Source organism: Camelus dromedarius, chromosome 4, assembly GCF_036321535.1.
Source record: "Camelus dromedarius isolate mCamDro1 chromosome 4, mCamDro1.pat, whole genome shotgun sequence".
Taxonomy (NCBI): Eukaryota; Metazoa; Chordata; class Mammalia; order Artiodactyla; family Camelidae; genus Camelus; species Camelus dromedarius.
The window spans coordinates 65,277,784-65,302,420 of record NC_087439.1 but is presented as its reverse complement, the minus strand read 5'-3'; the positions used below and the strand labels follow the sequence as shown (position 1 = coordinate 65,302,420).

Here is a 24,637-nt window from a genome sequence, read left to right as displayed (position 1 = left end):
AGATTATCAGTCCAAAATACTTTATGCAGAAAGGTTAGGTTTTTAATGTACTCAAAAAATGGTTAACGTTTAACTCCTGATCTGGAAATACTAGAAGTATGCAAGTGTACACCTGTAAGGGTGAATATTTGTAGCAGTTGAAGGAGACAAATACATTGTCCTTGTTTAATTTTCTCTGCAATGTGTAATTATGAGAAGCTTAATTTATTCATTCCACAAGCACTTATCAAGGGCTTGGCTGCTGTGGGTAGTTATTGTGGGAGAGAGGGAAGGGGCAGGTGCCATTGTCACCCCACTTCCAGAGTGGAGGCAGCATCACATAATGTTTTTGCATAGGAGAATGAATTCATTAAAATAATTCAGTGTGTCCTAAAAGGGGAAATTGCATTATTTCAGATACTGAACAAAATCTAATAGGCTTGTCTCAGAGATATAGGAAATATATTGCATTTTTTCCCTCAGAAATTACTCAGTGGAATCATGTATGAAATCCCCAAATAGGACTTACTATTCCTCCAGGATATTTTAAAACCCTAGGGACTATTCTTTCTTTTTAGATTTCACTCAGAATAAATGAAAACATTTCATATTTGGTGAAAAAGTCTATTTGGTATTTTCCCATCAAACTAAATTTGTACAGTATATATTTCAGGTGAGACTGTTTGCTAATCTTCTGACTCATTTAGCAACTCATTGTATTAACTAAATACATGAATTGGAAAAGGATGAAGTGATTATTTAACCACTAAAAAATGTATTCTGTCTATCGTCAATAGGAATTAATCAACACTGTTGCAATTTGTCTGGGTATTGGAAAAATGACATATTATCTCACCAAAAGCATCTTGTTTTCTAAATTTTCTGGGACCATTTTAAAATTCATCTTAGGGTATGTTGACAGATTTAGTGTCATAAACTACAGAATTCAAATAGTCCGTTACATTGTCAAATCAGAAAAGAATTTGACTATTAGACTCTAAGAGAGTCAGTGATCTATATCACGGTTTTTCTAATCAACATCGTCTTGACTTTAGGTAATTCCTTTACTGATTTTTTTTTTACTCATATCTTCAGCACATAGAATAGTGCCTGGACCACAGCAGTTCAGTAAATATTTGTTTAATTATTTGATGGATAAACGAGTTTGCCAGTATTTTCCGTTACGTTTCCATTTTGTTCTTGTTTTTCATGAGATTGCACACTGTTAAACAGACATTTGGTACATTTTTTAGCTACCCAAAATATTCATTAGATGTCTCTAATTAATCAAAATTGATTAGATAATTAATACTGAGTAGAAAATCAGAGGAACCGTGTGTAGAAGTTTTTTCAGTCTATATGGAAAAAGATTTTTCTGGTTTTAGGTTAAGATGGAAAGAATTTTTGAAATGTCCCCTTTCACTGTCACCAGCTAGGGGAAAGACGCCAAACTGCAGCATGAGTTTTGCTTTATGGACGCTTCCTAAATACTACTCCTAGGCTTGGCATTGTTTATTGCTCTTCGTGCCTTCAGCCAAAATTTTGCTGCAGCAGATGGGGGTGGGGGGGACGCCCGCCCTCTCTCTCTCAATGTAATACTAGGAATGATGTCATAATCTTCTTAAACGCTTGGTTGCTTATTATAGACTACCGAGTATGACATCATTATATATATATATATACATGCATACATATGTATGTATAATCTGTAAGGAAACTTCTAGAATTATAATAGCTTAATGGAATGCTGTTCTTTCTTGTCATTTATTTTCATCAGTAAAACTATGTATTTTTTTATTATTAACTATGTGCTAGATAATATCCTAAGCCCTCAACGTATGTTAATGCATTTCTAACTCTCCCTATAATTCTGGGTATGGCCTCCATTTTATGAATGAACTGAGATTCTAACTGGGCAGTCAACATAAGTCTGGCCTGAAGTCCTTCATATTAACCACAGATAACTACATTTTTTTTCTAGTAGATTTTTTGGCTCATAATCATTATTTTAATGTTTTATTATGCACGTGATATACATGTTATGGAAATAAGGTTAAAACTATGTTCGTAGATTCTTGTTTTTGTGTGTATAAGGTAGGAGTAAATACATCTTCAAATACTTAACTGTAATATTCAAGCTCTGGTATGTTTTATATTTTTAATACATATTTTATATTTAACATGAGAATTTTTATTCTTTACGGAGGAATGTTAGAGATAAAATAGAAAGTTTTTCATAAAGCATCTCCTATGTCGTTACAAAGAAATCGTGTTACTGAATTGCATCATCTATACGAGAAAATTAGCCAGAGAATTCAAGTGCTGAATAGTATAACTTGCAAAGGTTTGATTTTTTTTTAATTGGGATAATGGCAGAAGTTTCAAATGGCCAAAATAGATAAACAAGCAGGGAACAGTGTCTATACAACATGAAAATACCACATTCAACCTTAAAGTACAACTAACTAACCCAGAAAAATAACTGAGGGCACTGACAATTACAAATACGTGTTAGGATGCTCTACTTGGAAAGGAATATATATGGCAAAACATTTTCCCAGCTCAGCTGGGTGCAGCAGAATAAAACTGGGAAGTACCACACCAAGGCTCATTGGTACCATAAGAGACACATGAATGATTTTTTAAGGAATTTTATTGCAGAACAGAATTACTAACAATTGAGAAGAGACTCAGCTGTGGAGGATGACTCTTTTGAGGTGGAACCTAGGGATGAATAGAAGTATTCAAAGGCGAGATAATGCATGGAGGAGCTCCAGGAGGAATAAACAACATTAGCAAATGAACCAAAGGAAGTGAACATGGTTGGAAAGTGTAGACTGCTCTCATTTATACCTTAGAATGCAGGGTGGAAGAAGGGTGTTCTTAGAAGATAAGGATGGAAAAGTACGTGAATCCTGTTAGGTTGGACCAAATGAAATGCCTCATATTTTATCCTTTCAGAACTACAAAATTAAAATTTCATTCAGTTCAACCTAATACACTAGAAGAGGACCTTAATGCCAAGTTGGGGAAATATTTTCTTATTGAATGAAAAGTTTTTGACTGTGTTTTGATTAGGAGACCACAATGACCTGAACTGTGTTTTCAGATTACTTATTTTATAGCTCTGTATGAGACAGGGTTGTGTATGAGAGTATACTGAAGAAAGAATACTTGGAAGCAGTCACAGGATAATCCAGGAAAAAATAAAGGCTCAAAGAGGGTGTTGATGGTGGGACATTAAAAAAGAGGTCATGAAAACAAAAGATGTTTCTGAGCTCAAATTCATACACTGATAATCGCAACTGCTTGATTGGTAGGTAGGAGGGAGGAAGAGCAAAAGGACTCGTGGTAACTCTAACATTTGAATTTGATAGCTAGAAAATTAAGCGGAGGAAGGTAGGTAAAATCTGCTTGAGGAAAGAGGCCTTTTTTCATTTTTATTATACCCCTAGCCTCTAGAAGACTGTGTGGTACATAGTAGACAGCCAGTACATGCTGACTGAATGAGTGAGAGAGTGAATAGAAAATGAAGAGGCAGGTGTAGACCGTGTTGGCTGGGTGTAGGTGGACTGGTCTGGTAGATTGCAGAGAAGAGAAATTAGGGAGATAAAGTGTGGACGATATTATCAAGAAAGATGAGAAGAGGACCAGAGAGAAAACTCTTGACAGCACTCTCATTTAGAATGCAGAATCAGGGACAGGTTGACAAAGTTAAAGGAAGATTTAAAAAAAAAAAAAAAAAAGGCAAAGAAAAGAGAGAACAGTTGAAGTAATAGAAAACAAGGCTAAAATTCAAATTCTCCAGAAAAACTGAAGAATGAGATTAAATAAAAGACTGCTGGATTTATTGTCTATTTTGGTAATGTTTTCTGTTATAAAAATAATAAATTCACATTTTGTAAAATTCAGAAGAGTGTTAGGGAGGAAATATTAGCCATCCATAATTACACAATCCAGAGACTGTGGTTAACACTTTCTAAACTTTTTGGCTTCTTTTCATCTGTTGCATTTAAATTTACATAATCAGGATCAGAACAATACAATTTGAATTCTGCCTTTTTTCCACCAGAGTGTCTTCCGCATCTCTTACAACATTTTGTCACCTGCATAATGTTCTGTTGTGTAGACATCGGACATGTTTATTCCCTGTTGGTCCTAATTTTTCACTATCGTCATAATGCTGCAATGGAATACTGTGTGCATTACTCTTATACGATATTTCAAATTATTTCCAATGGATATTTCCTAACAGCAGAGTCACTAAATTTGATATTGTCAAATTCCTAGTAAGATATAATTTGCTAGTTTTGAAATTAGCCTCAGCTTTCCTCCAAGATAGGGAATCTGAGATCACGTTAGCACCTGCGTGTGCCAGCCTCTGTGACAGGCACTTTAATAATCACAATGACTCTGATGTGGGGTCTGTTATTGCCATTTAAAAAATGAAGGACCAGAGACTGAGAGAATTGCACAAGTTTCAGGACCAGATTTGAATCTGGGTCTGACTCAAACCAGTTAGATTGTGGGGACAGAAGCAAGATCTCGGGAAGTGAGTAAGTCAATAAGGGTATGAAACCAGTAGGAAAACAAGCTTAAGAAGGCCGGGATTCAAAGGAAAGAGAGACAGAATACGTAAGGTAAGGAAAGCAGTGACTACAGTGGGGCTCTGCTCTCATTAACGTGGGAAGTCCTAAACTGAAGGGTGGGGAGCAGATAGAGACTGGAGGGGGCGGGGTGGGGGGCGTGCATTGTATGGAAGCAGAAGGACAAACTTACAGAGCAAGATCCTAATGGAAAGGAGATCTAGACAAGGATTTGGGCTTAGCAAGCAAAATTCACCTTCCCTACAGATAAAAGCGAGAGAAAAAAGAATGAGATTTTTCTAGTGGTAAAGAAAAGATATTGGGACCTTACTTATCATCCAGACTTTATCTTAGACTGGAGAAAAATTCACCTAGTCATTTAGTGAATATTTATTGAACACCAATTCCATGCCCTTTTCCTGCCTTAATGAAACTTTCTTTCTAGACAAGGGGGTAAATAACCAGTGCATCAACAAAATTGATAGATTACTGAGTCAGCTATGCAGAGAACGGATGATAAGATATTAGAGTAGATACTGGGAGATAAGCTTCTCAAACTTCACAGCAAAGATGGATCAGCTGGGGATCTTATTAAAATGCAGATTCGAAATCAGTGGGTCTGAGGAGGAGCCTGAGGCTCTGTATTTTAACAAGCTCCCAGGTGATGTTGATGCTGCTGGACCACGGACCAGGCTTTGACTAGCAAGAGGTTAGAAGCCAGATGACTAGACCAAAAACATCAGAAATGATTGGAGCCCTTGTTAGGAGCAAGTCAAATGTGAGCTCTTCTCTTAGTGTAGCAGCACTACGTGCTTTTAAACCTCTTTGATGGTGTGGGAGAGAATCGTCCCTCTTTACTTCTGAGCTTTTGCAGTTCCAGCCAGTTGTTTTGGGAAAGATCCATTAAACCAGCTCTAATGAGCTACTAACATTTCATTCTTTCTGCCCAAGCTCAATGCTTATTATACTGGGTAATGAATTCTTGTGGCTCAAGTTTGGGGATGTGATTGCATATAACCCTTGGGCCAGTTTCTTAACTCCAGTTCTGTTCCCTGCTTCATAATTTTTTTTTGGACTTTTAACCTCTTCTTTGCCTCGATGTTCCGCACACCACCGCCCTGCTAAATTCTCTGGCCCCCGAGCTCTCAACACCCCTTGTGTTCCTCTGTGCTTAACGTGAGGTTTCCACATCCCATCTTCTTGCCACCCACATCTGAATACAAGCCGTGGGAGACGCTTCTTAAAGTCACAGGAGGCTGTTGAGGATAGATTCTGATTTAATGAATGCATTTTTTTTTTTCCAACAAAATCATTTCCCTTTAAAGGACTGTATTGGCTGGTGACCGCAACCTGCATTCCTCTGAATAAAGGATGTAAGTGTTTATAGATGATTAGAGTATTCAGAGGGGCTAAGTGTTCCCTGGAAGCCCTGATAGACTCCGTCTGTAGAGGTGTTATCTTTCTGCCTCCATTGCTAGGCTGTAACTCTCAATCCTCTCTTATTGCTACAGGAGCATGGGAGTCTTTGTTTACTTCCTTCCACACCACACTTTTCAGCTATGAAATGTCTAAGAAAATAACAGATCGAGTAAATACGACATACTCATCATCCAGAAAAAATGACTTAAGTGCATATTAAACATCTCTAATGTCCTCCTAGTTATTAACATTTATCCTTTGTTGAAAGGCTTGTTCTATCTGTAGACCATGTCATGACCAGATCTTTACACCGTGTCACAGTCGTTTTGTGATTTGGTGTTCAGCAGCCAAGGAGGCATGAGCAGTGTCATTAGAAACTTTAAATTGAAACTTCCAGTGAAGTTTCAAATTAGTTTTCATATGAACAGAAGTCAACTTAAATTGGAAACGACATTTCTTCAAGGAGAACACTTAGGAAAAACCCCTGTGGAAAGAGACCGTGTCTTAGGCATCTTAGTACTTGCTTGCTGACTACACAGAAAGTGCCCTTGATGCATATGCCAAGTCAAAGCTAAGAAAATGAGGGTCGTGCATGAGTGTGTGTGTGAAACTCTAGTCTTTCTATAATGGGCAGTACTGGTCTTCTTTGCATAGTCAAACTGGGCTTGATAAAATTTCCGGAATTTGAATACCATGCCTGTGCTCTTTTGCCATTCATTCAATTGTTCAGAGTCTCAGACTAGACAGGGAAATCTCTGGTGTTTCTGATGCAAACTCTCCCACTCTCAAAAAAAAGAAAAAAAAGTGGTGAATCAATCCTCAATTTTTGTGGATTCCATTTGGGTCTGCCTCAGATGGTTTGAATTAACCTTTCTTCAGATTCTCTCTGGTGTTAATGACTCTGGATTATGACCATTTAAAGCAGCGGAAGTACACTGATCCACATCTGGCAATTGTTAAAACAAAGCTACTCCATTTAACAAATTACAACCAAAATATATTTTCTTGCATTGTATAGGAACTTAGGAAATGCTCCTCTTTAGGAAGATCTTATGTTTTATTTCCAAAATAATCAGTGTTTGTACTTAGTTTTCTTTAAAAATATTTTCTTGCTCACTGTAGGATTTTCTCATGCTAAGAGTTCATGTTATATATGTAGAATAAGATGCAACACGTAGGCATTTGGGCTTCTTCTCACATAGTGCCTAAGAGCGGCTAGTTAGCTCAATTTTGAGCAAAGATGCAGGTGAATTTCTGATATTATAGACTCTTTAAAAACAAATAACTACACAGCCAATACTTTAAATGGTTGGGGAGAGGGATCCTTAAAATGACTGATTTTCCAAGATTATATTGGTGTTTGAGGAATACGAGACGTAACAGTGAAAAAAATACTTAAATCATACAAGCACTCATGGTCCTGAGTAATTTATATAACTCTGATCACACCACTCTACTTTTCCTCTGCAAGATGGTGGAAGGCCCAATAAATCAAAGGGCTATAATAAATGTAATGTGTAGCTTAATGTGTGCATGCATTTTTAGTTCTACTCCGTAACATTATGCTCACAGAAAGAACCAGGATGTAGACTTTGGGTTATAAAATTGTTAAAATAATGTGACCAGCTAAGAAGTTGCATTTAGATTTTTTTTATTTGCTTTTCTTTCTTTCTTTCTCCCTTTATTTCTATGAAAGTACAGTCAGTTAGTGTGTCAATTTCTGGTGTACAGCACAATATCCCAGTCATGTATATACATACTAGATTTAAAAAAAAAATCTGTACCAATTTTTTAAGTGATACAAAGCATTTTGTAATATGTCACATCCCAAAGCTCACAATAATCTCTGGAATAGGAGTGTCAGATCTTGTTATATTTATTACAAATGAGAAGACTGATGTTTGAAGAATGCAATGACCTGCCCAAGTCACTCCACTAGAAAATGGTAAACCTGGGTGCATATCCTTGTTCTGGCCCTGAAGTCTTTACTTTTTAGTGCTGTGCAGCCAGAACCGATAAATGAATGTATTGTCCTAAATCTAGACTATTTTAATAATGCACTGACTTGACTGCTGAAATAAAGAACCCGCTTCAAGGTAGCTGTGACCTCCACTAAATGGATTATTCTACTCTCCCAAAAGGCCTCTGCTCTTTGGAGTCCTGGATGAGCATGGCATGGAGCTCAGTAAATACTAGTAAAAATAACAGTTCTCACTGAAATGGTTTTAAACTTTTCAATATGAAAAGGAGATGAGTCTAAATAAATCACAGAAAAAGTAGTTTTATTGATTTAAAGAGCACTTGATGGAGGGATAGTTTAATAAGAATTTGTCAGTTAGTTCTAAGTTTTACAGAATTTTAAGGAAGTGGTAGATAACTCAGCCAGAACCCAGGCTCACAAAAAATGTGATTAAAACTTCAGAAAATCTGATCTATGGAGAAACATTTTTAAAAGCAGGCATTATGATTTGCCTATTATTAGGATAATTATAAGAGCTTATGAAGAATTTTGAGCTGGAAGCCATGGATCTCGGTTATGATCTCAGAGGTAGACATGGAAGTGTATCATATGTAAGGAAAAACAATAATATCAGAGGTCACTGAGTTGGGTCGCAATTGAAGTCAGCGTCTCGAGGCAGACAGCAACAGGAATGAAAGCACTGAGGACATTCTCGTTGTGGTGGCCCACCTCTTCCCCAAATTCTTCTTTCCCCCACCCTCATCCAGGCTCTCATTACAGCATGCCCGGGATACTGAAATGCTTTTATCTGCTTTCCCTGCCGCAAACACCATCACCCAATTAATCTCACTTTAAGTATAAACTGTAATATAAGCTCTTTGTGTTCCCATTTTTTCCCCTCCACTGGTTCTTGTTCGCTCTCTTGAGCTGTGCTGGTCAATATATATGGTAGCCACTAGCCACAGGCAACTATTTAAATCTAAATTAGTTAAAACAAAAAGTAATTAAAAGTTTACTTCCTTAGTCATACTGTCTGTGTTTCGAGTGCTCCAGAGCCATGTTATTTTTCTAGAACATGGCATCTCATAGCACAATTCCATCATCACAATGTTTCATTGGAGACAGCATGACCAGCCCAAGCATCCCAGGCCTACACGGACTTCTCGTCATCTCTCACCACCCTTAGCTCGCTCACACTCCACTCCTCACGCTCCTCTTCTCCTCTTCCTCGTCATCATTACTACAATTATAGTTAAAATAATAATAGCTTGTATTTATTTAATGTATACTATGTGCCACGTACATACATTTTCAGAAGAAAAAGAAGAGGAAGAGGAGGAGGAGAACAGACAGGAGAAGTAGCATCAGCAGCAGAAACCACCTGCAGAGTATTTTTTTTAATCCTCATTCCACAGAAGAGGAAAATGAGATTTAGTGATGTTAAGTATATTTATTTCACAAAGATTAATAGCTAACAATTAGTGGAGGTTGAAGTAAAACCTTGATCTGCTGGCCCCAAAGCTAAACCTTTTTACCCTGTACCAGTGGTTCTTAACCAAATACAATCCCTCCCCCCAACCCCCAGCCAGAGGTCATTTGAAAATATCTAGAGGCATTTTTGATTGTCATAACTGGACAGGAGCTACTGATAACTAATGTGTAAGGGCAGGGGATGCTGCTAAATATCCTACAGTGGACAAACTCCCTACAACAAAGAACTGTCTGGCTCAAAATGTCAGGAGTGCTAAGATTGTTTATTTTCTATCTCCTTTCACCAGAGTTTAAAGTCTAAAAGTATGGGGACTTTGCTTTGTCCACCGCTCTTTCCCCAGAGCATTGAAAACTGCTTACCATAGAGTAGGCATGCAATGCATGTTTTTGAATGAGTGATGAGTTTATTATTTTTTAATTAACCAAATACCTACACCTGGTAAAAAACAATCAAGCCAAACAAAGGGACCAAAATAAAATCAGAGTCTTCCTCCCTAAACCCATCCCCAACCTCATATCCCAATGAAAGGCATTTTAATGACTGCTGTTCTCTTAAGATTTCTTCTGATTCAGATTCAGTGACTCTAATCTCTTGCAACCTAATTTCTTTCTTGTAGACTGAGGTCACCATACTCTTTCCATAAAGGGGCAGATAGTAAATACTCTCAGTTTTTAAAGGCCATACAATCTCCATTACAGCTAATCATACAATCTCTGTCACAACTACAATGTGTTCTGTTATGTAACACAGAAGAAACAGATAGTCATAGCAGCACTATTTACAATAACCAAGACATGGGAGCAACCCAGAAATCCATCAACAGATGAACAGATAAAGAAGTTGTGTGTGTGTGTGTGTGTGTGTGTGTGTGTGTGTGTGTGTGTGTGTGTGTGTGATGGAATATTACTCAGCCATAAAAAAGAGTGAAATAATGCCATTTACAGCAACATGCTTGGACCTAGAGATTATCATACTAAGTGAAGTAAGTCAGACAGAGAAAGACAAGTATTACATGATATCAATTATATGTGGAATCTAAAAAAAAAAGATATAAATAAACTTACTTATAAAACAGAAATAGACTCACCAGCATAGAAAACAAACTTATGATTACCAAAGGGGGAAGCAGTGGGAATGGAGCAGGGGGGTTTGAGGAGGGATAAATTAGGAGTTTGGGATTAATATATACACACTACTGTTTATAAAATAAATAAACAATAAGGACCTACTGTATAGCACAGGGAACTATATTTACTATCTTGTAAAAACCTATTATGTAAAAGAACATATATATATAAATATGTATAACTGAATCTCTTTGCTGTACAGCTGAAATATTGTAAATTAACTATACTTCAATAAAAAGTTTAAAAAAGAAAAATAGTAAGTAAATGAATAGGCATGGCTGAGTTCCAATGAAACTTTATTTACAAAAACAGGTAGTATCTGTATTTGACCCATGGGCCATAATTTGCCAGCCTTTCTTCTAGGCCATATTCTTCTCTCCCTGTAGTTTCTATCTCATGTTATCTTTTTTTGTATTCCATTTCTGTTTTATTGGAGTTTCTCCTAAAGGCATTTATTCATATATGGCAGGTTACTGATAAATTTGAGTCCTTACATGTTTCAAATCATGTCTTCATATAGTACTCACATTTGATTGATAATTTGGCTAGATATGCAGTTTTGCTCTATTTTATTTTAGCATCCAGCATTATTGATAAGAATTCTTATGTCAGTCAGGTTCTCATTCTTCTGTGAATAACCTTGATTTTTTTTCTTTATAGTAGGTTTTAGGGGTTTTGTGCAATTTCAGAAGGATGTGTCTAGATGAAGGTCTTTTATCATTTATCTAATTTGGCAATGAGATTATTTCTCTTTTTCTTTTTCTGGTTATCTCTGCCTCTGTTTCACATTTAGGGGATTCCTATTGACAAATGTTAGATTTACTGTATTGATCTGTTTCATCTCCTTTTCCACATAGTTTTAAAATCCCTTTTTCACCTTTTCTACATTCAAGGAGTTTTCTTTCTTCTTATCAGCTGAATTATTATTTGCCTTTAACCCTGCCGATTCTGTTTTTAAATTAGTTTGGTGAGTTACTTATTTGAGTAATCGTATGTTAATTCCCACGAATTTTTTCTTATTCTCTGATTGATACTTTTCTATAACTCATTTCTGGAAGGAAGTTCATTTTTAAAGTATGGAATATTCTTTCACATCTCTCTGACAAAGATACCTGTAATTGTTAAGTTCTCTTTTGTTCCCCTGAATCATCTCTGTTTCTCCAGGAGTCATTTTTTAAAGTATTCTTCCTATTTATGCTCCTGGTTTTTCTGAAATGTCTTGATTTGAAGAGTCTTCTTGTTTGTTTTAGTGAAGGAAGAACTGGGCTGAGAACCATAGGTAGCTGTTGTAAGTTTCCTCAGCAGTTGCACAGATCTGTATTCTCACTCCCCGTGAGGGCTGACTGTTAGTTCTGGGTACATGAGCAGAGTCTGTCAGGGAGCAGACGTTGCTGGAGGAGCATGGAGGTGAAACTGGCCAGTGAGCAGGTTAGGATCCCCACCGTTCCACGATGTGTTTCAGTTCTGCATGGATTTATCCACATCAGACCTGTTTCCAAAACTGACCACTTGCTTTTCTTAAAGACTTGTCCTTATCTGCACTGCTGGGGGCAAAAGCTTCTTCTGTCAGCTAACAATGTCGTGCAAAGGAGGAGAAGAGAAAGGGTCTCAATGACTCTGATCACGTTTCTTAGTGCATTACCACGATACTAGTCTCACAGCCCCCCTGGACTCTGTATTAGAAGACTTTAAGTTTGGAGTTTCTCCAGGTTTCCTTGGGATAGACCTGCTGTCAACTCAGGTGCTCCCAGCAGTAGCTGCCCTAGTGTTTCTTCTCTAGAGTCTCTCTCAGCCCATCTGCATTCTGACTTATGGAATATCTTCAAAATTTTTGTGAGAGTTACATTATTTTTCAACATTTTTATCGTTTTAATGATAATTAGGAGAATGGAGAAGTGTGGTGACTCTTCCTTCATGGTTCAGTTCATATTTAATTTTCCTTACTCTGAATTTATATAGCATCAATATATGTTTAAGCGGCACTTTTTTGTACTAGTTACACTGTTCTACCTTTACTGTTCACTAGCTAGTGGAAAAATCATTTCCCTTTTCAGAGCCTTTTTTTCTGTATAATAGATATGGTATCTGATTTTAAGGGTTGAGATGGAACATAAATGTATGTTGAAAGCTGTAAAGTAGAAAATAAATATAAGCTATCTTTTTCTTTTTTTTTTAATGGAGGTACTGGGGATTGACCTCATGCATGCTAAGCACGTACTCTACTGCTGAGCTTAAACCCTCCCCGCTAAGTTATCTTCACCTGTAAGACTTTATCATGGATCCAGAGTAACAAGTAAATTCAAACCTGGAGATTAGCCAGTTACAAGAAAACTCCTTCCCTACCCAACAGAAATTACAAGGTGTTGCCAAGTTGAGACTAGAACCAAAACACTGTGTGAAATGCAAAAGAACAAAAAATTATGCATTAGTAGCAATACTAAAATAAGCAGTTGTTCATGGATGTATTTTTTTAACATTTTTTATTGAGTTCTAGTCATTTTACAATGTTGTGTCAAATTCCAGTGTAGAGCACAATTTTTCAGTTATACATGATCATACGTATATTCATTGTCACTCATGGATGTATTTTTCACCTGATAGAAAGGCAAAGATAAAAGCAGACTAAGAATGTAGTTGATACACTGTAGTTAAAATAAATGTGAATTTTCCGGTTTAGCATAGAATATATGTTCTAATGTTGTGTGACCCTTTTGCTGGGCAAAATTAAGAATGTGAATATTTATGTAATAGTGAGTGTAATTTAGTCCTGCTAATTAGCTGTCACTATTCCATATGGCTTCTGCTCTCTCAGTGAGGTCGGGACCTGAAGGACCCAGTAAAAGGAAAATAAAGAATATGAGAACAGTAGAGTAGCTTAATTGTAAAAGTTGAAAAAATGTTAAGAAAAAAATTAAATGTAGAAAGAAAGTTAAGAGTCACTGCAGTCTTTGACTTCAACGTCCTGCGGACCATTTGTGGATAATTGATAAAAGGAGTATTTTCCCTAAATTATTAACAGCTAGCCTCCTATTGATAGCCTTTATTCTTGGAAACAAACGGAGAACACATCAAACAGACAGAACATAAACTAAATCAATGTGAATGCATGCTGAGTGATGCACAGACGATGTGCTATCTGAGTGCTATTAATTCTCATTTTATGCATGCGGTTATTATTCTAAAATCGAATGTCTGTAGAGGGTAAGTCACCAGCCACAGTTAAATGTTAATGGATCCAGTGACATAATTTAAATTCAAGGCTTTATTCAAAGGAATGTGAATAAAATGCATTTGTTTGGCTTTTTATGGCCACTGTTAAAAGTAAAGGAAATGAAACCATAAACAACTATGCTCAAATATTGGCATAGCTGAGGCCGCTTTGTAGCAGTACAAAACCATATTTATTGACGGGGAGGCTCTGTTTAACTTAGCCAGCCCATCTAGGTTGTAATTGAGGTTAAAAAATGTACTTGGCAACTCAGGCAAAATGCAGAGTGCTAATTCAAAGTGAGCTCATTTTGATGTGGTTTAATTTTCTGCTGTTTTAAAAGGCTGGTACAATTTATAAGTTTTGTTTTTTTCTAATCCATGCCTATGGCCTTGGCTCATAATTAATGTGGCACAGATTACCCGCAGTATCGATGCTCTCTCTCTTCCTCAGTAATAATGACTCCAGCTTTTCAGAGGTTCATGATCACACGGCCATTCAGAGTGAGATCCAGAATTCCAGCCTTCCTTGCGTGTAGGTGTAACCATATGACTAATTTCTGGACAGTAAGAAATGAACAGAAGTTGTTTGTGAAACTTAAGCCAACGGCTCAAAAGGAAGGAGTGTGCTTCTCATCACTCCGTCCTCCTTTCTACTGGTGGAAATTCAGATGTTATGGCCAGAGCCTCAGCAGCCAGTTTGAATATGAGATAATCTTGTAAGGAATTTCCATTTTGTTGAAGCCACAGTTACTTGGAGTTTTCCCAGTACTTACAGCCTACCCTAGTCATCATTGGTACAACAACTCTGCAACCTTGTATTTATTTTCAAAGGCTCTGAAATGTCATTTTAGCAAATATTGTTGTTTATATGAACAATGTTTTTTATTAAAATTGTTATTTAAAATTTACCAATTCAGTCTGTTGCCAAGTCCTATCCATTCTATTTCCGAAACATTTTTGAAACCCATCCATTTCTCTATCCCCATCTGTATCTGTGTTAGTTGGTCTCCCATCACCTCTGATCTTGACAACTGTGACCGCTTCCTGATCAACTCTTGCTCCATTCAAGCCATTATACGCATAGTAGCTGGACCTATCTTTTAAAAATACAGTATAACCATGATATGCCTGTCTTTAAAGCCATAGTATTCATAATGACTCTACAAACTGCTACGAGGCCATCCTTGATCTGGCTTCTTCCTGACTTTGCAGGCCCGTCCTGAGTTTATTGCCTCGGGGCTATTGCCTGTTCGTGTTGTTTTGTTTTTTTTTTTTTTTTGCTCTTTGCCTAAAGCATCCTCTCTAAGCTCCTCACCTCCCACTCCACTCCCATTTCCCCTGCCCCTCCAATCACTTAAGTCCTGCTCATTGGTTAGGTCTCAGATTTCACGGTTAAGCCACATGCCGCGTCCCAGCCTGTGGTCTAATATAGGTGTGCGTAGCACGTGCTCCCGTAGCCCTCTGTGTCTCTCACTTACATTTATCAGTTTAATGCCTCTCTCCCCAACAAAACTAAAACGACCATGAGTGTCTGTCCCATTCCTGATCCCCAGAATCTACTGAAAGAACTAGGACAGAGTCGGTGGTCAAAGAACAATGCTGACTGACAGACTGATCTATTATTTTTTTCTTTTTCCTTAAAAAGCATAGCTAACTGACATCTCAGTCAAGTTCCACTTATCAAAATGTCATCCACCCTCTGGGTCTCCCAAACCATGCATGTGCTCTCCTTTTAAGTAGATATTTACTTTATTTTTCTCTCTCTCCTCTTTTTCAAAAGACTATTTTTTAGAGCAGTTTTAGGTTTACAACAAAATTGAGAGGGAGGTACAGAGATTCCCCATCTAACTCTTGCCCCCACACATGCACAGCTCCCCCAGTATCAGTGTCACTTATGAAAAAATGGTTCATTTTTCACCAAGGATAAACATCGACACATCATAATCACCCCAAGTCCATAGTTTTTACCTTGTCTCCCTCACTGTGTTGTACATTCAGTGGGTTTGACAAATATATAATGGTGTATCTGTATCAGTATAATATAATACAGAGTATCATCACTGCCCTAAAAAATCCTCTGTGCCCCACCTATTCATCTCTGCTTCCTACCAGTAATTACTTTTCTTGTGATCATTTCCTAGACTTTAATTACAGTTATTTGTTTACAGAATTCTAAATTACTATTTGGGAACACATTCTAGAAAATATGAAGTCTTAAAAAAAGTTTTTTTTTAAATAATAACAGCTTCTATTTAAAAAACTATTTATTATAATTGCCTTCATCCCAACAGAGCAGAAATTTCTGGAGGCTATAGCTATTATTGTCTTTTGCAAGCAGAATGTCTGGCACATAAAAGGCATTTAACAAATGCTAGGTTATAATGTAGTCGAATAAGTAAGACTTTGAAGTTAGATACCCTTGAGTTCAAATCCAGGATCTGGCCCTCATCAACTATGAGAAACCGGAAATTTATCAAGCCTCTGTTGTATAAAACAGGAATGATAATAACAATGTCATTAGTATAGTGCAGGAATTAATGAAGATAATTTACATAGCAGAAGCTCTGTAACTGGTAGTGGATATTATGACTTTCCAAGTTTGTATTTCTCCACCTTCTTCTTCACAGGCAAGGTAGACGCTCAGTTCTTTCTTTATGTTGTTTTGATGTTGAGTGATGTAAATTTGATAAAGACATAACCTAACACTAAATAAAAGATAAGACCTATAAAACAAGTGTGGAAGGTACTGCACAGTTCTGCTTACTGTGCCCCTCTCCTCCTTTCTGCCCACCCTACCCCACCAAAACAGGAAAGACATTGACAGGTGAAAAGCAGCAAGACAAAAGGTGAAATTGTGCTAGATCACCCAAGGTCACCAGAAAAGCCTGGAAATTATACGGTTTCTAAATTACACCACCTGAGGCCACTCTGCTCTCAGGGGAGAAGCTGGCTTGAGGAGATGTTAAGAGTTCAGCTGTCTCCCATGGGGCTTATCTGCAATGCAGATCTTTCTGAGCCTTTCCTAGCCATTGCAGCCTCCGGACCCGCCAGCTGCTCTCACTCCTCTCGGCTGGCTTAACAGGATTTGTCTTCTCTACAGCCTGCTTCCAGGGTCATCCACCACCAGAAGCTATTCTCAATAGATGTTTTTTCCCTCCATACTTGTATCAAAATCCCTACCAATCCCCAAAGCTGCAAGGGTCCATGGGTACCTGAGTCAAAGAAAGGTAAATTATTGAGCAATTGTTTTCACTCTCTGCCTCTTGCCTCACAGATGTGATCTTTTGCAGGAGCTCTGACTGTCCCTGTTGCAGAGTAAAGAGTGGCACAACAACCTGTGGGGCTGGTGGAGCCAAGACACTGTGAGTGAGCTTGGAGGCAGCTGCCTGGAATTTGCAGGCTCCCCCAGGTGCTCATGCTGCTCTGTGCTACCTGATTTCAAATGCTCTGCTGTTATTTCTCTGCCCAACTCCATCAGTTGAGCTAGGATTGTGACTGTGCAGCTTCTCCTGCAGGTTAAGGTTATGATGAATTTGCATGCACAGATTCATGCTCAGTTTTTTATGACTAGTAAACCTAGTGCTGAGGGGCTAATAGCTCAGGTCCGTTCAGGTTTCTGCTTCCCCCCTAGACAGATGTGTGCTCTTGGCCAGTTACTCTGAGGGGATAGGTTTCTCACCAGTTTCAATCACACTTGCCTCAGAGTTGTGAGAAGTACAAGTCACTCTGATTGCGAAGTACCTCGTAAGATTGTGAAGTACTTAACAAATTTTAATTTTTAAAGACTTAGATTTTGTATCTGCAAATTAAAACTGGGTTGTAATTCAGACTCTCTACCTAATGACATTTCAACTACAAATCAGTATCAGTACTTAGATACAGTCGATAAATGGTGACTGGTATTCCAATTATTTGTGTTTATATTAATTTATATTTAGTGTCAAACACTAGTTATAGTTAATTAATCTTTTCCAGTTTTCCCTCTTTTTTTCCTCTCTTTTATTTTTTAATCAAAATAAGGTAGGATTTTATTTTTGGAACATTTTCATCTTATTCCTTATTCTTTTTAGGCTTAACTTTAGGTTTCATACTTCAGGAAAATAAATTTTTGAATCTAGAGGGAAAAGTGCTGTTTGTTTTCATAAGATATTTAATAACCTTTGACATGTAAAACATTGCTTTTAAAAGAAGATAAATAGCTGTTCATTATTTATAATGAGAACTTTTATGAATTATGTCCGCAATGCAAAGAGCTTGGAAATCAATATGCTCTAAAGGTATGCTCCTGAGAGTTTTTTTGGTTTTTGGTTTTTGTTTATGTTCATTCCCCCTTGTGTTGCTAATGATTTACCAAGTGTGTAAATGAGAAAAATGCTGATAGATTCTGGGTTCCATCAATAATGTTCTTGAGTTTACTACGAATCAGTTCTGAAAGGTCAGATAACATTTGGTTGGCAATGTATGTATTTTGCTAGGACTTGCAGATAAAAGATAAGGGGAATTCAACATCTTAGTCTTCTTTGAAGGAGTACTAATATTTTTTAAAATAAGTCTTAATTTTCAAAGACTTACACTTTGTACCCACAAACTAAAATTAAATTGCAAAACACTCTCTCTACTTAATGACGTTTAAGGATGAGAGGGGTTGTTTGCTTATGTGACGTGCATTAACTCTTCCAAGCTAAGGTTGAGCTTCATAAATTCCTCTTTTCACAGACATTTTGTGGTGAAAAATCTCCCAAACTAATTTATACACCTGATTCAGCCGTATAATTTTGTTGTTGTTTTTCTAGACTACTTGTTCATCTTTTGAACTTTAATCTGTTAAGAAATTGCCCAATATGCCTAGCCTTCAGTTTTCAGCTCAAATAAGGCTCAGCTGTTTGCTTTTTGTATACTCCCCTAAAATGAAACAAATTACCTCTCAGTTAAAAAGAAAAAGTTGGCAGCTTACATTCACTGTTGATGTTAAAAATATTGGATCTTAGCACTTTGAAGAGCTAGTGTAAATAGGTCAATGAACACAGAAATAAATCCTAAACTTCTTTTACTAGTATTGATAATTAATACCTACCAATGATGAAAGTGCATAGTCACACTGACAGTCTCTTTTAATGAGCTCACAGAACAGGAACCAACTCTCCTGACAAGCGCGAGAGACCGAGAAGTCTCAGGTTCTTGTAGCAACCTTGGTGGATTCTGGGCTTGCCAAACCTGGGCTAGCTCTCCACTGGGGTTTTCGTCAACGTGAAGAGCGACCTACAGGGCTTGGTGCCACTTCTCTAAAGTAACTATTGCAGATGGGAAATTTACTACCAAAGCCTAAAATGGCTTCACAACTTGCCCCATTTCTGGAAATAGGATGCAGACTGGCAAGAGATACTTTGGTGACAACATCGCCCCAGCAGCCCTAGGAGGGAGACTGATGATTCAGGCCGACATCTCAAGTTCAAAAATTAGTAGTCTGAACCGAGACCATTTACAGCAGAAACTGCTCAGCCTTAAATATCAAAGAAAGAGAAGACATCCTTAACAAAGAGGACAGCTGGCTGTGCACAGTCAGTCTTTTATTAACTCACCGGGACTCAAACTGGCTTCAAGCATGGGGCCAGTAATAGCTGGATAGGATTGCCTATTCAGACCTTGGCTTCAGACCTGAAGTTAAGAAGTTTCTGGAAAAAATAAACCCCTTCTTTTAATCAAGGCTATAAAAAGTACAATATGGCATAGCTCGTAGCTATTATTGTTTTTTCAGCCTCACATGTTGCCCATGACAGCTGCCCAGGAAGACCATGACACTAATGGATAATCACCAGAGAGAACTTGATCACCTCCAATGTGCCTTCATAGTTATTGTCTCATTGTCTCATTTAAGGAAAGTGGGGCTTAGCACAATCAATGGAATGTACACGAACATTTAAATCCTCACTAATGATGTTCCATTGACCCTGTAATGTAAAAGAGGGAAATAGACACAGAGGAAGCATTTAAGGGCACAATTTCAAAGCTTCTCTGCTTGGTAATGGGCAGCTCCTTTTGCTCAGTGTTAGGAACTAAGTGGGGAGAGGAGTCACCCCACCCCCCCATCTGGTTCCTCTGTAACCATTTCTCATCTCTGTGCATCATCCTTTTTTGACTACATAACAGAAAAGCCACAGTTTTACGTATTTTTGACAGAATCTCTCTCTCTCAATTTTGGGGATAAATTTAATACTGTGAAAGAACCCTTCTTGTTAGTAACCATCCCAGTCTTTTCATCTGTGGAACAACCCACAACTGCTGCTGCTGGTTTCAAAACTGATCTAACAATCGAAGGGCTCTGTGTACTCAGGTGGCAAAAAAAAAAAAAAAAAAAAATTTGGAACCATTTGTATAATGTCAAGGTAAAGCCACAGATGTCCTTTTGCTGGACAGAGGAATGTGCAGTTGCCTGGGGGGATATGTTACACATTCCAGTGAACTCGGAGTTCTGCCTTGCTGAGACTTGGCAGGTCCCGTGGTCTGCTGGAGGATTTTGTTTTATATACTGCATGCATTCACGAGTTTGCATTAATTTTCCTGTGGGATTCACTGGATCTCTCTAGCATTCAGGAGAGGAACCTGGAGATCAGGGTCTGGGCCAAGAAAGATGAACAGACTTAGACTCTTAGAATGATAGCCTTTGTTTAATCATAGCTTCAATTTAGTATTCCCAGAAGATACTGAGCTTCATTAAGTCTGTGCCCAGTGCCCTTGAAACAGGAATGCTGAACAAATCCTTGTCTTAATCTGCCCTAATCCAGATGAGCTAATTTGGTAGTTTGGCCCTTGAGTTAACTAAAATGACTGTCACACGGGGCATTCAGTGCCTTATCCACATAATCACAAATTGTAGCAAAAAGAATTTTGCTCTTGGTCTTAAGAATCTTTCCAACATTCATTTTGGTGATAAATTTATTCTCTGGTATGAACATGAGCAGTTAAAATATAATTGGACTAAGGAAAGGGAGATCTTCTAAAATGTGACTATCTTGCTTTGTCTCGGAAGCTTTTTGTAAAGGATTCCCATAAAATTGTCTTTGATATTTCACTGGACTAACTTAACAATGGCAGTCTGTTTGGTGGAGAGCAGCTGGGATCTTCCATATTGTGCAGGCAGGCAAGCCTATAACCCTTTGTGCATGAGTCTTATTTGTGGGGAGAACATTGTTAAATTCTTTTATTGCTTCAGCAAAAATAACAAATAATTATCCTGCTTTAAAAAAAAAATACTGATAATTATAGTTTGCCAGGCATGTTGTAGAAGGGGACAGGAAAGACAAAGTGTTGCTGTCGGCAAATCCCAAAACAGAATACTTCTGCTATTGAAATAAACTCCCACATGTAATGGCCTCCCCAGAGAAATGCTGAGAACTTCAGGGGCTGTTGAATAAGGCTATTTGGTTATGGTATATTATGCGTAATCAAAGAGATGGGGATTTTAAACATAGTAAAGAATTTCTCACTGTATGAGTCCAGTAGAAATATACTGAGAGGGGGAGAAAGAGAGAGAGAAAGTGAGTAATAAATAAGCTCTGAAAGAAGAAAAATGTACATAGAAATACCTAGACTGTTTTAGAAAACAGTTTTTAAAATACAGTTTCTTCTAGCTGCTATTGGTAAGCACTCTTCTCCACTAAAATATTTTTATATCAATTCAATATCTTAGACAGTTTTATATGACTTTTAGACAGCACTTATGGAAGTAGATTTACTCGAAATTAGGTCTTTAGCATTAAACCCCTATCTCAAAGGTACGTGTTTAAAGAGGACCTCAGTAACTGATAATAATTGGTATCAGATAAGAGGACATTTAATGAAACTCTTCCTCAAGCACAGGTCAAACTCACATAGTGAAAAAAGTGAGACAATCTTTAGTTTGAAAAAGTAAAGTTAGGTATTATGAAATAGGTTTATTATAATTCTTCATAGAAATATTTATATTATAATTACAACAATATGGTGATTCTAAGAAAAAGGAATAAATCAAATGTTTGGTTTTGTTGAGAATAATTTCCCCACAGATTTTAGAAGAGTACAGTTCAACATCCTTCGTGTCCCATTTGATTTTTTCAGTGTCTCTTTAAAAAAACTGTTTTTGTAAAAATATCAAGAGCTTAACCAATTTTCCCTAGTTTCTTTATAGTAGCTGGAACATACAAACAATTATCTGCTGAAGTGAATATTATGTCCTCATTTTTGTGGATTTTCTCCCCTACCCCTACTGGGAAACTGGTCTAACCATACCAGATCTTCATTTTTCCATGATTTGTCTGTTACTTGAGCATTTCTCCAACATTGTCTTCATGCTCTTCAAGAAATCCTGCATCTTTTGCAAGATCTGCAATTTGAATTTGCAGCTGAATAGTATCAAATTCAGATTGTATTGTCAGCTATTAAAGTCTTCAGACAGTCGTCTGGGAATCAGCTAAAGAGCAGAGACCTTGACCTTCTGAGAAGGGATAGAAGCTAGTGTTAACCAGAGAATAGATGGGTGTTCAAATGCATACTCATCTTATAAATGCTCAGTTCATTGATCAGTGACCTATGTTCGTGTTATGATGAGAGGATCCAATTGAAAAGAAATTTTTTCCAGATTTGTAAAATGGTCTTCCTCACTTAAAATCATATATCAAGCCTTTTCATTAAGAAAGTATCCTTTTGCTTGACAGTGCAACAGTGAGTTTTAGTAGAAAGTTCAGTCTTTCTGATTTCTGGCTCTTTCAGAAGGATTACTTGAAGACTGTTTCTAAATATATGTCCATGGGTAAAAATATAAAAGAAATGCAGAGTTGCCAGGTATGACTACACATATTTAGTTTTGGGGTACATTTAAAGGGCAGGTTTCCCCTTTGTATTAACATGTGAAGAAGGAACAAGGGAATTGAAAAAGTGTTAAAAAATATAGTAGATTCACTTTGCAGACCCACTCTAATCAGAAACTATTTAATTAGCATCTGTCTTTATTAAATTGGGCATATAGAGAAGCTTTAGAAAATTCTGGACAAATCGCTCTTATTTTGATGACATCATTTTGAACCTAATACATAATTGACATTTAATAGTTGAGATCATGTCTGTGAGTCATTTATTTTTGCATCTGTGAGACTGCCTTTCCTTTTTGAAGTTAAGTAATTGTGTAATTAAATTGTCACTTAAAGAAACAATAACCACAGCAGAAAGTCAAATGCTCAAGTGACTCAGAATGACACAATGTAATGCAGATCTGTTATTTGTATTTTAAGAGGACTCCACAGTAAACTTACAGCATTAATGATATGAAATATATCAGTTATTGATGTGTTCCTATTAAACTCCAGCAGAGACATTTATTAACCTTAAATGTATTTTGAAGTTGTTCTGTTTTTAATGATCAGATAAACTGATAGCATCTGCCAGTTAGTATAATGAAATGATAACAAAACTCATCTAATCGCCAACATTTTTTTTATGTTACACTGTACGTATTCAAAGTGCGTTTCCAGGAGGTGGCATTCTGCGTTCAAATTGAGTTGGAAACTATATAAACATTGGATATAATTTAACATTTAAAACATTTTCAAAAGTTGAGAGATGTTCTGAATATTTATTTTTCCCTTCCACTCTCTTAAGAGATATATACTTAAAAACAAGGAGAAACAACTATTCCATTGACAAAGATGAATTAATGAAAAGATACTGTAAAATTTGATCTTAGGGTCAGTCCATATCAAATAAATTTTTGATATATAAGTTATTCCTTTCATTTCCTTTTTTTTTTGATATCTTCTTTTTTTTTTCTTCAAACTTTTTTTTTGAGTTATAGTCGTTTTACAATGTTGTGTCAAATTCCAGAGTACAGCACAATTTTTCAGTTATACATGAACATACATACATTCATTGTCACATTCTCTTTCGCTGTGAGCCACTATTCCTTTCATTTCAATGGTGTTTGATGTAATACCATAGGGCTGCCTTACCCCTGTGAGTATGCTGCACTGCTGGATCCTGACCAGTCATACCTTTTTACTCCAGCATTCTCCAGAATCCTCCTTCTGAAAGTCCCAGGCTAAAAGCTTACTGCTTAAACCTGCTCATATTTCTGGATACTGTCTTCTTACTCCCTTTGCTATCCAAACTCCTGTAACATGTCCTCTCCACTTACTGCCTTATTTTTCTGTCCCATTGTCTTCTAAGCGTTTTGCTAGGTGTTTCTTTTTTCACTCTACTACTTGGTAAAAATGTTTTTTGAGCGATCTTCTGTGCTGCTCTTGTTAAAATATTGAATGATTGCCTTAGCCTTTATGCTGAATGACTTCTCTTTGTCACAGCAGTGATGCAGTAGAAAGAATGAAGACTTGATTTCAGTCTTGACTCTACCACCCACAGTCTCTCTGACTGTGAGAGCTCAGACAAGTAATAAAACATCTGAAGACTGTCAAAGATTAAATACTGTACATGTACATGAAAGACATTATTCATGGCCACCCATTTCTCCTTGAAATCTCTTTTTCATTAGAGTCTGCAGTGCTGACTTGTTCCTTCATTATTGTCTTTACTAGCTTTCCTCACCCTGCCACCCTACCATTGGTCCATCCCAAGACTGTTGGGCCATCCCAGGACACTTGTTCCAGAGATAGTTGATTTCAGTTTAAGATTAATCTTCCCAAAGAACAACTGATTTATAACATCGTACCTAAAATGTCCAATAAATCCCTCTTACTACAGAATTAAATACACAGTCTTCCAACCAGGGTTCCAAGTTCCCTGTTATATGGCCTCAACCTCCATTTCCAATTCTGTCTCCCCCAATTCCTTGTGTATCAACCATTTGTAGTTCTAATGAGAACTTCTTTCTCTCCTCATT

General features: G+C 37.1%; 1 protein-coding gene across 47 annotated transcripts in view; it reads left to right on the top strand.

Annotated features, from left to right (window-relative positions):
- Positions 1-24,637, top strand: part of MAP2 (microtubule associated protein 2) — a 263,444-nt gene that overhangs the window by 128,073 nt on the left and 110,734 nt on the right. For 2 of the 47 annotated variants that reach the window (XM_031451868.2, XM_031451869.2), the window contains one exon: positions 17,064-17,182. The exons of the other annotated variants lie outside the window; for them this stretch is intronic. The gene's annotated coding sequence lies outside the window, so the exon portion shown is untranslated. The remainder of the gene's footprint in view (positions 1-17,063; positions 17,183-24,637) is intronic. 47 annotated transcript variants of the gene reach the window in all.